The 14,148-nt window shown below is 41.9% G+C and overlaps 1 long non-coding RNA gene across 1 annotated transcript; it reads left to right on the top strand.

The window, feature by feature from the left end:
* On the top strand, window positions 1-13,344 carry LOC115074562. Its single transcript, XR_003852274.1, has 3 exons — window positions 1-150; window positions 258-415; window positions 12,929-13,344. It is a non-coding gene; the product is annotated as an uncharacterized LOC115074562 (long non-coding RNA).
* Window positions 13,345-14,148: the final 804 nt, after the last annotated feature.

Below are 14,148 nucleotides of genomic sequence, written 5' to 3'. Positions count from 1 at the left end.
TTGGAAACAGGATGCTGGGCTTGATGGACCCTTGGTCTGACCCAGTATGGCATTTTCTTATGTTCTTATGATAGATGGAGTCAGCATGCTGCTCAAGAATGGTGACAAGGACTTTCCCATGGAGTGGATATCTGTTCCAAGAGATTACGGGTAAGCACTCAGCCAGTCCCTAGATCAGGGCCTCTATAATCTTACTGGGGTTCAGCGTTTGGTTGCGTACAGTTGTGGTTATCTGTTTTTAATTGTCTTTTCAATAGTATGTTCACAGTGGCTTTTGAAGAGAAGACTTGAAGGGCTGAGGTCACTGCAAGGATGTACTGAGGGTGATGTCTGCTTTGAAACCTGACTGTCTGCTGGCAGGGGAGCACAATCCATTGAGTCCATATGTCTGCACTAAGGAAAACAAAATTATCAGGTGCGTAATTTCTCCAGTAGCAAATCACCTGCCCCAAAGGGTATACATCCTAAGATTCTGAAGGAACTAAAAAATCAAATTTCAGATCTATTACTAATAATTTGTAACTTTTATCATTAAAATTATCCATTCTATTTGAAGACTGGAAGGTGGCCAATGTAACTTTGGAGCCCTTTTTAAATATCAGGGATGATATAGGAAAGTATATAGACGGGTGAGCATGACTTCATGGTGGAGAAGAGTTGTGGAAACTATTCTAAAGAAAAGAATCACAGAACATATAGACATGATTTAATGGGAGCCAGCCTGGACTTATCCAAGGGAAGTCTTGCCTCACAAAATCTACTACATTTTTTGAAGGGGTTAAGGTGAACCAATAGATGTGTATTTGGATTTTCAGAAGGCGTTTGAAAATAGGCCCCCCATGAGATGCTTCTAAGAAAACTAAAACATCATGGGATAGGCAATATACTTTTGTGGATTACAAACTGGTTGAAAAAACAGCAAACACCATAGGATTTAATGGGCACTCTTCTCAGTGGATAGCCTCAGGGATCTGTATTTGGTCTAGTGCTTATCTGGAAAGAGGAATGAGGAGTGTGGTGATCAACCATAATGAGTCCATTTAGTCTGCCCAGTTATTGACTATACTTCTAATTTAGTAACATAGATGATAGCAAATAAAGCTCAAGTTGGCCCTTTCAGTCTGTCCAGCTAAGGTTCTTCCACTTTCAGTAGGTGTTTTTCCATGGACATACAGGACAGTAATCATCCATACAAGTGGGGCATCATCTAATGGCACTGAGCTCAGAAAAACCAAAAATTAGTTTTTCTGAACATGCACATGCCACTGGTATGCAAGTCTGTCTTTATTTTTTCTGCTCATGTAGAAAGCTTCCTTTTTACCTCCTCAGCTGTTCATTAAAAGTTTTTTGCTTGCAGTTTTTCTACTTAGAAATTATCTCTGCTGCTGTGAGATTTCAAAAATTGTTTAAAGTTGTGAGCATGGAATTACTTAGCTTTGGTTCTGTTGCCAGTGGGTGGACAAGAAATCAGGCTTCAAATGATGTCTTTAGCAGATCTCCATGATAGTTTCCTCACTTATTTGGGACTGTTGATTAATGCACCTGACAGCCTCTGTCCAAATGTCTCCCAAGGCCATAACGTTCTGCAGTTTCACACACAATTTGAGCTCTCCTCATCCCTCTGTTCATTTTCTTGCTCCAATCAGTTGAGACTTCAGTAGCTAAAGCAAAAAGGCCAGCGTCCCCTCACGCTAAGCACCAAGCTGAAGAGAAACTGTGTTCTCTGTGGACAAGCATCCCAAACAGCTACATAAGCTGGGTGATGTCATGCAGGACCGAATCGGGTCATTTGTTTCTCCAAGCTCAAAAAGTTCTAGTCCTCTTTGCCGAGTCGGGGTGGGCATTCTTGTGTGCAAGTCTGCTCAGTCTTATTTTGACTGCTTCAGTGAATGTTCGGGATTATCTTCTCTCCTTGCATCACCCCATTCTTTGAAATGTCAGGAAAGACCTTTTAGAAAGTGTCATGGAAGGAAACACAAAATGTCCATTTTTGATCTGCACTCACTTTGTTGTGCTTAGGAGCAGAATATGATTTTTCTGGTTCTGGCCCCTGTGCATGGATGGCCCCAGGAGTGCTCATTTATAGAGGGCTATATTTAAAGTAGGAGCAACTGGGACCAGTGAAAAATTGTCACCAGGTCAGCCATTTATCTGCAGCAGTAGTCATTACAACTCACCCAAGAAAGCTCTGCTCAGAGTCCACAGCGCCAAAAAGGAGCTAGTGCCAGCACATTAATATGAAACATCACCTGCACTGGGAAGTAAGTGCACATGCTCTCCAACACAGAAGCATCAGCACCAGAGCCTTGGCGCAAACATTCACCAGTGCTGAAGCATCAATACTCTGAGTCACTGATGCATAGGCGTTTCCACTCGCCGATTATAATAATTGTATGACTTCAAGTTCCAAAGCAAAAGAACAGGAGCTCAATCCTCACCTGCTAGGACTTTTGAAGAAATATAAATTACAAGAAAACAAAGCATATTCAGTCTTCAGGTAGTGTGACTTCACTTTTACTAGAGCCTGAACGAAGGCCTGTACCAGTTCTACTGGCAGACATTTTTCCAAAGGAATCAGTTCAGGAATGTTATGCATTTGTTCAGAAGTTATGGATGGACTTTCTCTATAAATAATATAGTCCAATTTTACCTAAAGATCAGGAAACCACAATATGGCTTGTATTGAAAAAACTAAGAAAAGATCTACAATCTAGATTCTTTCTAGCTTTCAGGAGCTGGTTGAAAAACCTAGAGGGAACACAAATCTTATAAGACTTTGTCCATAGAGATATCTGATGAATCTTCAAATTCAGATGACTCCTTTTATCATAGTCAGATGTGCCCTCTCCAGCCCCCATTTTCAGGATTCAACACATGAATAGTTGAGTCTGAACACCTCTAGAAGACTCCACATATTCATATTTTTGACGAGGAGTGTCAGAGACCAACTTTTAGTTTAGAAGAGGATGCTTAGGAAATAAGACTTACAAGGCATACTGAGTTTTATACAACCACCAAAACAACATAAAGCATTGCCCACGCATGATGCTGTTTTGAAGGTACAACAGAAAATATGGAAAACATCTTACTCAAGACCGCCAGCAGCAACAAATGTTCCAGCCATGAGAGAGTTCAGCTTCCTCGTGATACTGTAATCAGAATTGTCTATGAAAAAGACAAAACTAAAATATACTCCTTTAGGGAAAGACTCATGAATACTGGACACTATTGGACAATGTTCATTCCAAGGAGCAGCATTAATAGCCAAAATTACAGCCCATCAAATTAGGATGGCACAGTATCTGTATAAAAAGAGTACATTTGCATATGCTGTTATGATTTGGATGCAATTGCAAGGTGACAAGGGGCAATGTGTGGAGAAAGATGAAGAAACAAATATTAAATAAATCAGTTCGGGGTTCACTAAAGAAGACCCTAGAGAAGGACTGTTGCTAGTGGATAAGAACAGAGATGGAAGTGGGGTAGACACAATCCTGTTTACAGAAGAGATTGGGAAGAGATTGGAAAACTGAAAGTGCACAAGGCCATGGAGTTGGATGGGGTCCATCTCAGGATAGATACTAAGGGAGCTCAGATCAGAGCTAAGCTGGCGGGTCCACTAAAATACCTGTTTGACACATCACTGGTGTTAGGATTGCAGTTTTGTGGGAAGGGCCTGCAAGCTGCTGGACTTACCCAGATGCCACCAGCTGGCCATGAGCTCATGACAGGATGCCACCATCATTGCCACTCCTCAGATCCTCCCTAGGTGTGCATGCACCAGATCGTGCACTAGTTAAAGGGGCTGTGGCGTGAAAATGCCCATGACACCCACAGAATTCAGTGCCTCAGCCCTGTTTAGGGCTTCCCTGGACTTTCCCTCCTTGCCTCAGCATCTGTTTGGCTACACTGTGTTACTGCTCTGGTTTCCTGTTTGCAGCATTGCCTCATCGTTCCAGCCCAGCCTCTTCTAGTCTCCCCTTGGACTGACTTCTGGTTCTGACTCTCGCATGAACACTGACCATTCTTGTTGCTGCCTGCCTCGGACCCTTGCCTGAACACTGACCATTCTTGCTAGCCACCTGCCCTTGACTGGCTCTGGATCTACGCTATAGCCAGGTACCCAAGCGCTTAACCCAAGGGGAAAGTGGTTGCTGTGGGTGAAGCTCCTAGTCAGTCTCTTCTCTGCATAGTTCTGCCAGCTGTCAGCGAGAGCCTATGGGGCCTACTCCATAGGTTGAGCCAATCTTGCCACAGCAGTAAGGGTCCACAAATCTTAAAGATTGCTGTGGCCATGGACTCAGCGGACCTGAATAACTCCAGGCTATACCAGGCCTGGCTCAACGTGACCAAAAACAGCAAGGGATTCTTAACCAGGTAACAGCAGTACTGGGAAGACTCACGCTCCATATGAATGCCCTGACCCCCTGCACTGGCTCTGCCTCCAGTGTCTCTATCTCCAGTGGTTCTGCCTCCCTTCTTGCTCCTCCTCTCATAGGCTGGTCCCACAGCTACCAGCACCTTCATGTTATTTATTTATTTATTTATTTGTTTGTTTTTTTATATACAGACAACCGTTTGCACATCGTATCGGTTTACATATAACTTGTGACTATTCGGCAGTTCCTTTACATGGAACAGGAACTATGCGTACAAGAACTAACATGGGGATCCCAAAGAATGCTGCATGCATTTTGAGCTGCGGTCCACTCGCTTACCCACAGACAGTTCCAAGGTCACCTACATCTTGTCACTGCTGGATGGCAGCACCTTAGTATGGGCTTTACTTTTATGGGAGCACAACAATCTACTTCTCCAGATTTTCTTCAGCAGTTCCGGCTTGTTTTCAAGGAGTGAGGTTGGACATCTTCTTTGGCAGCTGAGTTACTCTGGATTTGGCAGGGCTCCTGAACCCTTGGAGAATATGCTATCCAATTTCACACTGTCGCAGCTGAACTGCACTGGGGAGCAGACAATCTCACTGCCATATTTTGGTAAGGCCTTTCGGGCAAAATAAAAAATGAGCTGGCTAGCTGCTGCATTCCCACGTCACTGGACACATTGATCTAATTGGCTGGTCACATTGATCGCCACGTCCAAAAAAGGGCCTTGGAGAATAAGACTACCCATCGCCTGGTAGCCCTGACCCCTCACTTTCAGCATCATCTTGTCCAGATTCCCTCTATGGAATCCAAGACTCCAGATGAACCAATGCAGCTGGACAGAGTCCAGATTTTGCCAGATGGACTTATGTTTTTATAATTTGTGGATCATGGGCATATGGCATCCCAATGTCTGGAAAAATCTGAAAACTCCCACGCCTAGAGTTGATCGAAGAGGCAACCCTAAGACAGAAACTCTCCTCCCTCCAACTATTGGTTCCAGTCTCTATCTCTACCAAACATGGCCAATTTGGATCAGTCATTCCTAGATTCAGGTGTAGATGGGAACTTTATTGATCAAGCCTTGGTCTGACAGTATCAGATCCTTTCAGTCATCCTAAAACATCCAGTAATTACTTCTTCAGTCTATGGGGACCCTCTTCCAAGCCAAGTCTGGCATACAAATAAATTTATTCAAAACGACACCAGAGCCAAACTGCACTTAGAATATATTTCAGTCACAAAAAGTGCAGAAACATTGTATAGTCCATATAGGCATTCAAAAAAGACTTTTTATTTTTTATATATAGTGCGGCAACTCCACTGTTAACATCACACTTTATCAGCGTTATTCAATGGGTCCCCCGACACGGTCCCGTGTTTCGCCGAGGCTGCGTCGGGAGGGACAGTGAACTCAAATCAAGAGTTTCTGAAAATAAAGTATACAAAATGGACTATATAAATAGATGAACCATGGACCAACCAAGATTAAATATAGAATTTAAAATGTTTACATACCATAGCATGTCCTCACGAGATTTGACAAGGAGCGCGTCTAAACATAGAAACCAAGGGTATTTAACAATGTGAAAAGGCGCGAACATGAATGAGCCAAGCTGGACAGAGCCAATCAAAATTAAGTAAAGTAAGTCATGGGGTGTCACAGTATTTAAAATGTATATCCAGCTCTGTTCTTTACATATCAAATATTCAGAAAAATTACCCCTCGACTCGGGAGGGTAACAACTTCTAAAACAAAAAAGAATAAATCAGATAATGTGTGTGACAATTGAACCCAATGGTCAACCAGTGGTGCATTTTCACGCAGCAACTTAATGTTGGACCTGTGCTCAATGATTCTTGTTTTTATCATTCTTACAGTCTTGCCCACATACAGTTTCTTACATGGACATCAGATAATGTAAATCACCCCGACTGAATTGCAATCTGAAAAATGCCTTAAATCATAAATCTTTCCAGAGCCTGGATGTTCAAAGGAATACATAGTATAAGTGTATGGGCATACGGAACAATGTCTGCAAGGTTTGTTCTCCAATAGGATGACAGCTCCTATCTAATGTATCTAAATCAGAGTGTTAACATGTCACGTAAATTTTTCTCCCTCCGAAATGTAAACCGTAACGCACTCTGAAACACATCTTCCAATGCTAATGAATTCCAATGTCTCCGAATAATATCGGTTATTGATTTACTCAAGGTGGAGAAGGGTAATATACAATTGACTGTAATATCAGTAGAACGAACTTGTGGCCAAAATAATAAATCCCTATTCATGTAAAGGGCTCTTTTAAAAGCTTTTTTTCAAAACCTTACTCAGGTACCCTCTCTCATAAAACCGGATCATCATCTCCTCAGCTTTTGCAATGAACTCCGGTTTTGAGGAACAGAGCCACCGTAATCTCAGGAATTGACCCGTGGGTATGTTATTCCTAAGAGCCCTAGGATGACAACTATCAAAACAAAGTAATGTATTCCGGTCTGTGTCTTTTCTAAAAATAGTAGTTGAAAAATTAACATTATCAAATGATATGAGAAGATCCAAGAAAGAAACTTGAGATGTATGGATATTAAAATTAAACTGTAAATTTGTATTACATTGATTTAACCAATCAAGGAACATATAAAACTGTATATCTGTACCCAACCAAATTATGAAAATGTCATCAATAAACCTCGGCCATAAATGCAGAAAAGCAGACCATTCAGAAGGATAAGTATGTGACTCCTCAAAGTCTGCAACATATAGACAAGCCAGACTCGGGGGCCATGGTGGCACCCATGGCAGTGCCTTGCACCTGTTTTGTAATATGTTTTGTCAAACCGAAAATAATTTTGTGTAATAGCTAATCTAGCTAACTGCATCAAAAAGGTCGGTATACGCTCAGGACCAGAATGTGTATTAAGCGTATTTTTAATTATTCTCAAAGCCTCCTCTTGGAGTATATTAGAATATAGAGAAACTATATCTAATGTAACAAGATAACAAGGGGCTGGTGGAATATTCAACTCATTCAGAATAGTAATTAGATGCGACGAGTCACATATATAGGACTTAATGAGGGGAACAGAAGGCTTTAAAAATGTCTACAAACCGAGACAGGGGTTCCAGAATAGAGCCAATTCCCGAGACTATCGGCCGGCCAGGTGGGTTCCTTAAACCTTGCGGACATAGTATCAGTGTATGGGCATACGGAACAATGTCTTCCAGGCTCTGGAAAGATTTATCATTTAAGGTATTTTTCAGATTGCAATTCAGTCGGGGTGATTTACATTATCCGATGCCCGTGTAAGAAACTGTGTGGGCAAGACTGTAAGAATGATAAAAACAAGAATCATTGAGCACAGATCCAACATTAAGAAGTTGCGTGAAAATGCACCACTGGTTGACCATTGGGTTCAATTGTCACACACATTATCTGATTTATTTATTCTTTTTTGTTTTAGAAGTTGTTACACCCCCCCCCCCCGAGTCGAGGGGGTAATTTTTCTGAATATTTGATATGTAAAGAACAGAGGTGGATATACATTTTAAATACTGTGACACACCCCATGACTTACACAAAGAACTGGAATGGACTTACTTTACTTAATTTTGATTGGCTCTGTCCAGCTTGGCTATTGATTGGCTGTTCCCTGAAGCAAGCTGATTGGTTCATTCATGTTCGCTCCTTTTTACATTGTTAAATCCCCTTGGTTTCTATGTATAGACGCGCTCCCTGTCAAATCTCATGAGGACATGCTATAGTATGTAAACACATTTTAAAATCTATATTTAATCTTGGTTGGTCCATGGTTCATCTATTTATATAGTCCATTTTGTATACTTTATTTTCAGAAGCTGTTGATTTGAGTTCACTGTCCCTCCCGACGCAGCCTCGGCGAAACACGGGACCATGTCGGGGGACCCATTGAATAACGCTGATAACAAAGTGTGATGTTAACAGTGGAGTTGCCGCACTATATATAAAAAATCAAAAATCTTTTTTGAAATCCTATATGGACTATACAACGTTTCTGCACCTTTTGTGACTGAAATACAAATTTAACCATAACCAAGAGAGGAACTGTCAATTCAACTTTATGGTTAAATGTATTTGTATGCCGCCCATATTCAGGGCAGCTCACAACAAACATACAAAATAAGAACACAGTACACTGGTCTTCTTCATAAAGAAACCATTGCTTTTCATGTAATCCCTTAAGCCATAAATCCAATTATCTTGGGCCTGTCCTGGTTTCAACGGCATCAGCCAGTAATTTGACTGGAACTCTTTGGAATTGGCACAATGGGTCCCCACCTGTTTCACTTCTTGTCTCACCGCTATTCCCCCATTGCCCTGTCTGACGTTGGCTGCCCCCTTACCGGGGCTACTACCACGGTATGCTGACTTCTCCAATGTGTTTTCTAAGCAGCGGGCTGAAACTTTGCCTCCACATCGCTCCTACAACTGTGGTGTAGGCCTTCTTCCAAAATGCCCCCAGGGGGTAGGATCTACCCATTATCTGTCCCAGAGACTGAGGCCATGAGTCAGTATATCGAGGAAATCTTGGCAATGGTCTTTAATAGACTATCTGCTTCCCCCACTGGAGCAGGTTTTTTCTTTGTGGTCTAGAAGGATGGTAATCTTAGGCCCTCTATTGATTACAGGGGCCTCAATGCCATCACAAAGAAGAACTGATATCCATTACTTTACATCTCAGAGCTTTTTGATCACCTGCAAGAGGAGGCCAAGATCTTCACCAAGACGGATCTACAGGGAGTATACAATCTCATTCGTATCAGGGAGGGATTTGAGTGGAAATCCACGTTCAACATGAGAGATGGATATTGAGTACCTCGTCATGCCCTTCAGACTCTGCAATGCCCTAGCAGTATTTCAGAATATGGTAAATGAAATTTTCCGAGACCTCTTGTACTACCACATAGTGGTCTACCTTGACATACTCGTTTATTCTCAGTCCCTGACTCTGCACCAAGAGCATGTTAAACAAGTGCTATAGTGGCTCTGAGACTATCACTTGTATGCAAAACTTGAGAAATGTCTTTCTGAGCGAGAGCAGCTTCCCTTTTTGGGCTACATCATTTCCTGGACTGGTTTCCATATGGATCCTGCAAAACAGAAAACCATCCTAGACTGGCCCCAATTGGTTGGTCTGCAGGCTCTACAATGCTTTCTATGATTTGCTAATTACTACTGCCAGTTCATTCCTGGATACTCAACCTTCACAGCCCCACTCACTGTTCTTGACCAGGAAGGATGCAGAACCTTGATGTTGGTCCACAGAAGCCATTAATGCCTTTCAGGTTCTCAAACAAACCTTCTGTAAAGGACCTTGTTTACAGCACCCAGACCCAGATTGCCACTTTGTTCTGGAGGTAGATGCCTCTACCCTTGGGGGTAGAGGCTGTCCTCAGTCAACACATTGACCAAAGTTGGTCCTGCCATGTTCCTCCTTCTCTAGGAAGTTCTCTCTGGCTGAGAGGAATTACATGATTGGAGATAGTTTCACCACAAGAAGTTCACAGACACTGGAAAAATGGCAGTGTCTCCTAAAAGGGGTCGAACACAAGACCACGATCTACACTGATCACAAGAATTTGGAATCCTTCCACAGGCACAGGCTAGATGCCTTGTCCACTTTAAATCCACTAAGGAGAGTATGCTCTGTGGGTGGGATCCTGCAGGGCAGGTGGGGCTTGAAGGGTATAGCCAGAGCCTGGGGAATAAGAGCTGGGATCCAGGTGGGGATAACCAGACCAGGCCCAGGTCTCAGGAGGAAGGCAGCTCCTGTAAGAACATAAGATCTTGTCATCCTGGGTCAGACCAAGGGTCCATCGAGCCCAGCATCCTGCTTCCAACAGAGGCCAACCAGGCCACAAGAACCTGGCAATTACCCAAACACCAAGAAGATCCCATGCTACTAATGCAATTAATAGCAGTAGCTATTCCCTAAGAAAACTTGATTAATAGCAGTTAATGGACTTCTCTTCCAATAACTTATCCGAAACGTTTTTGAACCCAGCTTCACTAACTGCACTAACCACATCCTCTGGCAACAAATTCCAGAGCTTTTTTGTGCGTTGAGTGAAAAAGAAGAATTTTCGCCGATTAATCTTAAATGTGCTACTTGCTAACTTCATGGAATGCTCCCTAGTCCTTCTATTATCCGAAAGTGTAAAAAATCGATTCACATCTACTCGTTCAAGACCTCTATCATATCCCCCCCTCAGCCGTCTCTTCTCTAAGCTGAACAGCCCTAACCTCTTCAGCCTTTCCTCATATGGGAGCTGTTCCATCCCCTTTATCATTTTGGTTGCCCTTCTCTGTACCTTCTCCATCGCAACTGTATCTTTTTTGAGATGCGGCGACCAGAATTGTACACAGTATTCAAGGTGCAGTCTCACCATGGAGCAATACAGAGGCATTATGACATTTTCCGTTTGAATAGGAACAGGGTAGGGCCCTCTTCCAGCAAGCAATCTACTCTGCCATTCAAGGAGTGCAGCCACAGGAAAATCTGAAGTGGAGCAGTCAGGGTACTGCAGCAACTGGTGAAGCAAAATGTAACACAGTCCAAACACTGAGCTGAGACAAAGCTGAAGGCAGCAGTACTGAACTGTAAGTAAAGAGTACACTGTTCTGAAGGGAAGACAGTCTACAGTTGTGCATGTCTGAAGCTGTAATAATGATATGCTCTTTTAAGAAAGGCTGGAATCAGCCTAATTTGTCTCCAGGCCTGTGGAAACCATTGCTTGTCCCCAAATATTGTCATGCATGGGACTTTTTCTATAGCTTTGTACAGAAAAAAAAACCCTAGCCTCCAAGAAAATGTTGGGAGTACAGAGAGTTGTGAAGAGGACCTGTGGTTCTAAACGTAGTACAGAACACAGGAGGGCTGTGGCCCTAAAACAAAGTACAGAGCACAGGGGTGCACAGAGCACTGTGGCTTGTTAAAAGGGTGTAGCTCAGAAGCTGCACTGAAGAAAAAAAAAAACAAAGTTTAAAAATTTCAAGTAGAGAGGAAACTTTGAGTGGTCCTGGTTGCAGGGACAGCCAGGAAGTGGTAGGTTTGTACCGGCTAACAGGAGAAGCCCGGTTGGAGATAGATAGGGATTTAAAGTGATATAGACAATGCTGGTTATGCAGGCTTTTTTTTTTTTGCTTTTTTTTTTTTCCCTTGAAAAAAAGAAGAAGGAACACTGGTGCAGCAGGGCTGTGCTGAGCAGGGTGTGGCCCTAGAAAAGCTGCCAGAGTGAACTTGTGAGTGCGATGAATGGGAACAGGGTGGGGCCCTCTTCCAGCAAGAATTCTACTCTGCTGTTCAAGAAGTGCAGCTACAGGAAAACCTGAAGTGGAGCAGTCAGGGTACTGCAGCAACTGGGGAAGCAAAACCTCAAGAGAGCTGAAAGGAAAGAACAGCATGCATTTCTGTATAGTGGGAGTTCCCCAGTCCTATGAGCTGGGTTAGAGAGAGGACCTGAGCCTTGAGGTTTGGCAGCTGGAAAGGCCAGCCAGGGTAATGGAGCAAGGGAACCCACTCCCAAGAGCCCAGCCCAGGCAAGAGAGTGAATGCCTAGATGGGCTGCAAGGAGTACCAACAGCTCATGGAGGAACTGAATGTGGCTGGCAGCAGGGTCCGGAGAGTTGACTAAGTCATGGTAACAGCCTGAGATTGGTGCTACAAGTTGTCCTGAGGAAGATCCTGTAGACTGCCCAAACACTACCAGGAGTCCAGAGATTGCTCTCGTGAGAAGCCCAGCAAAAGGGGCTGTGAAGAACCCTGAGAGAGGGGTCACAGAGAGCCCTGCAGGGGCCACCACAAACTGCCTAGGGGGAGGCAGTCTTGAGAAGTTGGATGTCAGTGCTACAGGAGGTCCCGAGGAAGACACTGTAGGGTGCCCAATAGTTTGGTCCTTGGTTGTATATGATTTTGTGAACTGAAATATTTGTCATCTCCAATCTGTGTAAAAGTACTCTGTGTAAAACTTCAGCTCAATCAGATAATAAAATGGCCCCCAAAGGCCCTGAAGTTTGACTTCAATATAAAAAAAATATTGATTTTGTTAAACTTTTTATCATCTTTATCATACTCTGTATCTAGATTAGTTTTTTTTTACTGAAATTAATCAAGTATTAATTACTAATTTTATATGTCAGTTTCTCAGTCGGTTTAATGTAATTTATCAAATTTCAATGTAACAGGTTGTTATAATGTAAACTGGAGTGAAGGCAACTCTGCTATACCTCGGTATATAAAAAAATGCTAAATAAATAAATAAAAAAAGTATAAGGACATAAATCCAAAAATTAGTAGTACTGCCATGAAAAAATTTGCAAACCATTTATGGTTTCTATCACCAGAAACTGTGGCATTCGCATTCTTTGAAGTTCCACTAGATATTAAGCAAAAAATTGGCTACTATGACTACAGAAGACAGCGATGCAGAAAATAAAGTGATACATTGTTAGTAGTGAAGACCTCAACAGTTTAAGAGAAAAACACTTATGATTTTGTTTCCGCAGAATCGAAGATGTGCTTCTCAAGATTTTCAGTAAACACAACTTTTCTAAAAAAAAACCAAAAAAAAACCAAACCAAAAAACCTGCCCATCTACTTGGAAAGATGTCAACTTCCAACGTGGGTTGGAAACATTGAAAAGCACTGTAGAGGTTAATGACGTGGCTGAGAGAGGAATAAAGCTAATCCAAGAATCTCAGAACATTCTGACCAAGAATGAAAAAGAAAAGCAATACCTTGTGCAGATTGTTTTAAACACAGAAAAAAGTACCCAGATGCTACCAAATCTGGCCTAATGAAGCAGTAAAATCTGGTATCTTATTACATTTTTATTATTTCCACCTTAGGTGGTGTTTTGTGAAATATGTATTTTTCTTTTGGTTTCAATTTTTGCTCAGTATCTTGGCTAACTTTTATTTCATGTAAATAACTGTATGAAGAAAATAGTTATAAATAAAATTCTTTTGATTATGCTTGACTATTATTTTCCCAAACATTTGAAAATGAAATATAAAAGTTTTAAATACTAATTTTTTTTTTTTTGTAATTTGTGTTTTTATTAGTACTAAATGTTATACAAAAGTTGAAACATCACTTCATAATACAAAAGATAACAGTGTTCAGAATAACATACATTTTTCAATGAAAAGAACACAATATTTACATCCAATGACTATCAGAGAATCCTTCAAAGCCAGAGGGTTACAGAGAACCCGTCAGGTAAACGCAATGTCAAAAAGTGTGTCGGCCTCTGGGCTGTTACCATACAGCTGCTTCAGTATGTGTCAAAGGATGATCATGTATCAACAGGATCGTATTATCTGTCAGCAACTTGATGTTATAAAACTGAGTGGTAAACAAAGTGATAAATAAAAAAACTATGAAAACTCTAATGTAAGCTTCAGAATTATTTCCCTTCAGAACCGCATCCCACCCTTGCCCCTCCCTCCCCCCCCCCCCCAGCTCTGCCTGTATTCCTTTCTGATCCTAATCACGAGGGATAATGTGGACCCTGTATAAAAACCATGGGTGTGTAACTAAATTGTCATAGAAAGAAAAGGGTAGGGCTCCTCTTATATGGTCTCTATTGTACCTAAAACTGCCATAACTACAATGGTAAAGCTATCGAGCTGTCACTCCTTGAGATTCCCCCTAACATAGGGTGCCCACACTTTCTGGAATTTAAGAAGCTGATCATGCCTAATCGCTGTTAAATACTAATTTT

This window comes from Rhinatrema bivittatum, chromosome 12 (assembly GCF_901001135.1).
Source record: "Rhinatrema bivittatum chromosome 12, aRhiBiv1.1, whole genome shotgun sequence".
In the NCBI taxonomy this organism is placed as follows: domain Eukaryota; kingdom Metazoa; phylum Chordata; class Amphibia; order Gymnophiona; family Rhinatrematidae; genus Rhinatrema; species Rhinatrema bivittatum.
Note: the sequence above shows the minus strand (reverse complement) of the source record. Positions and strands in the feature narration are given on the sequence as shown.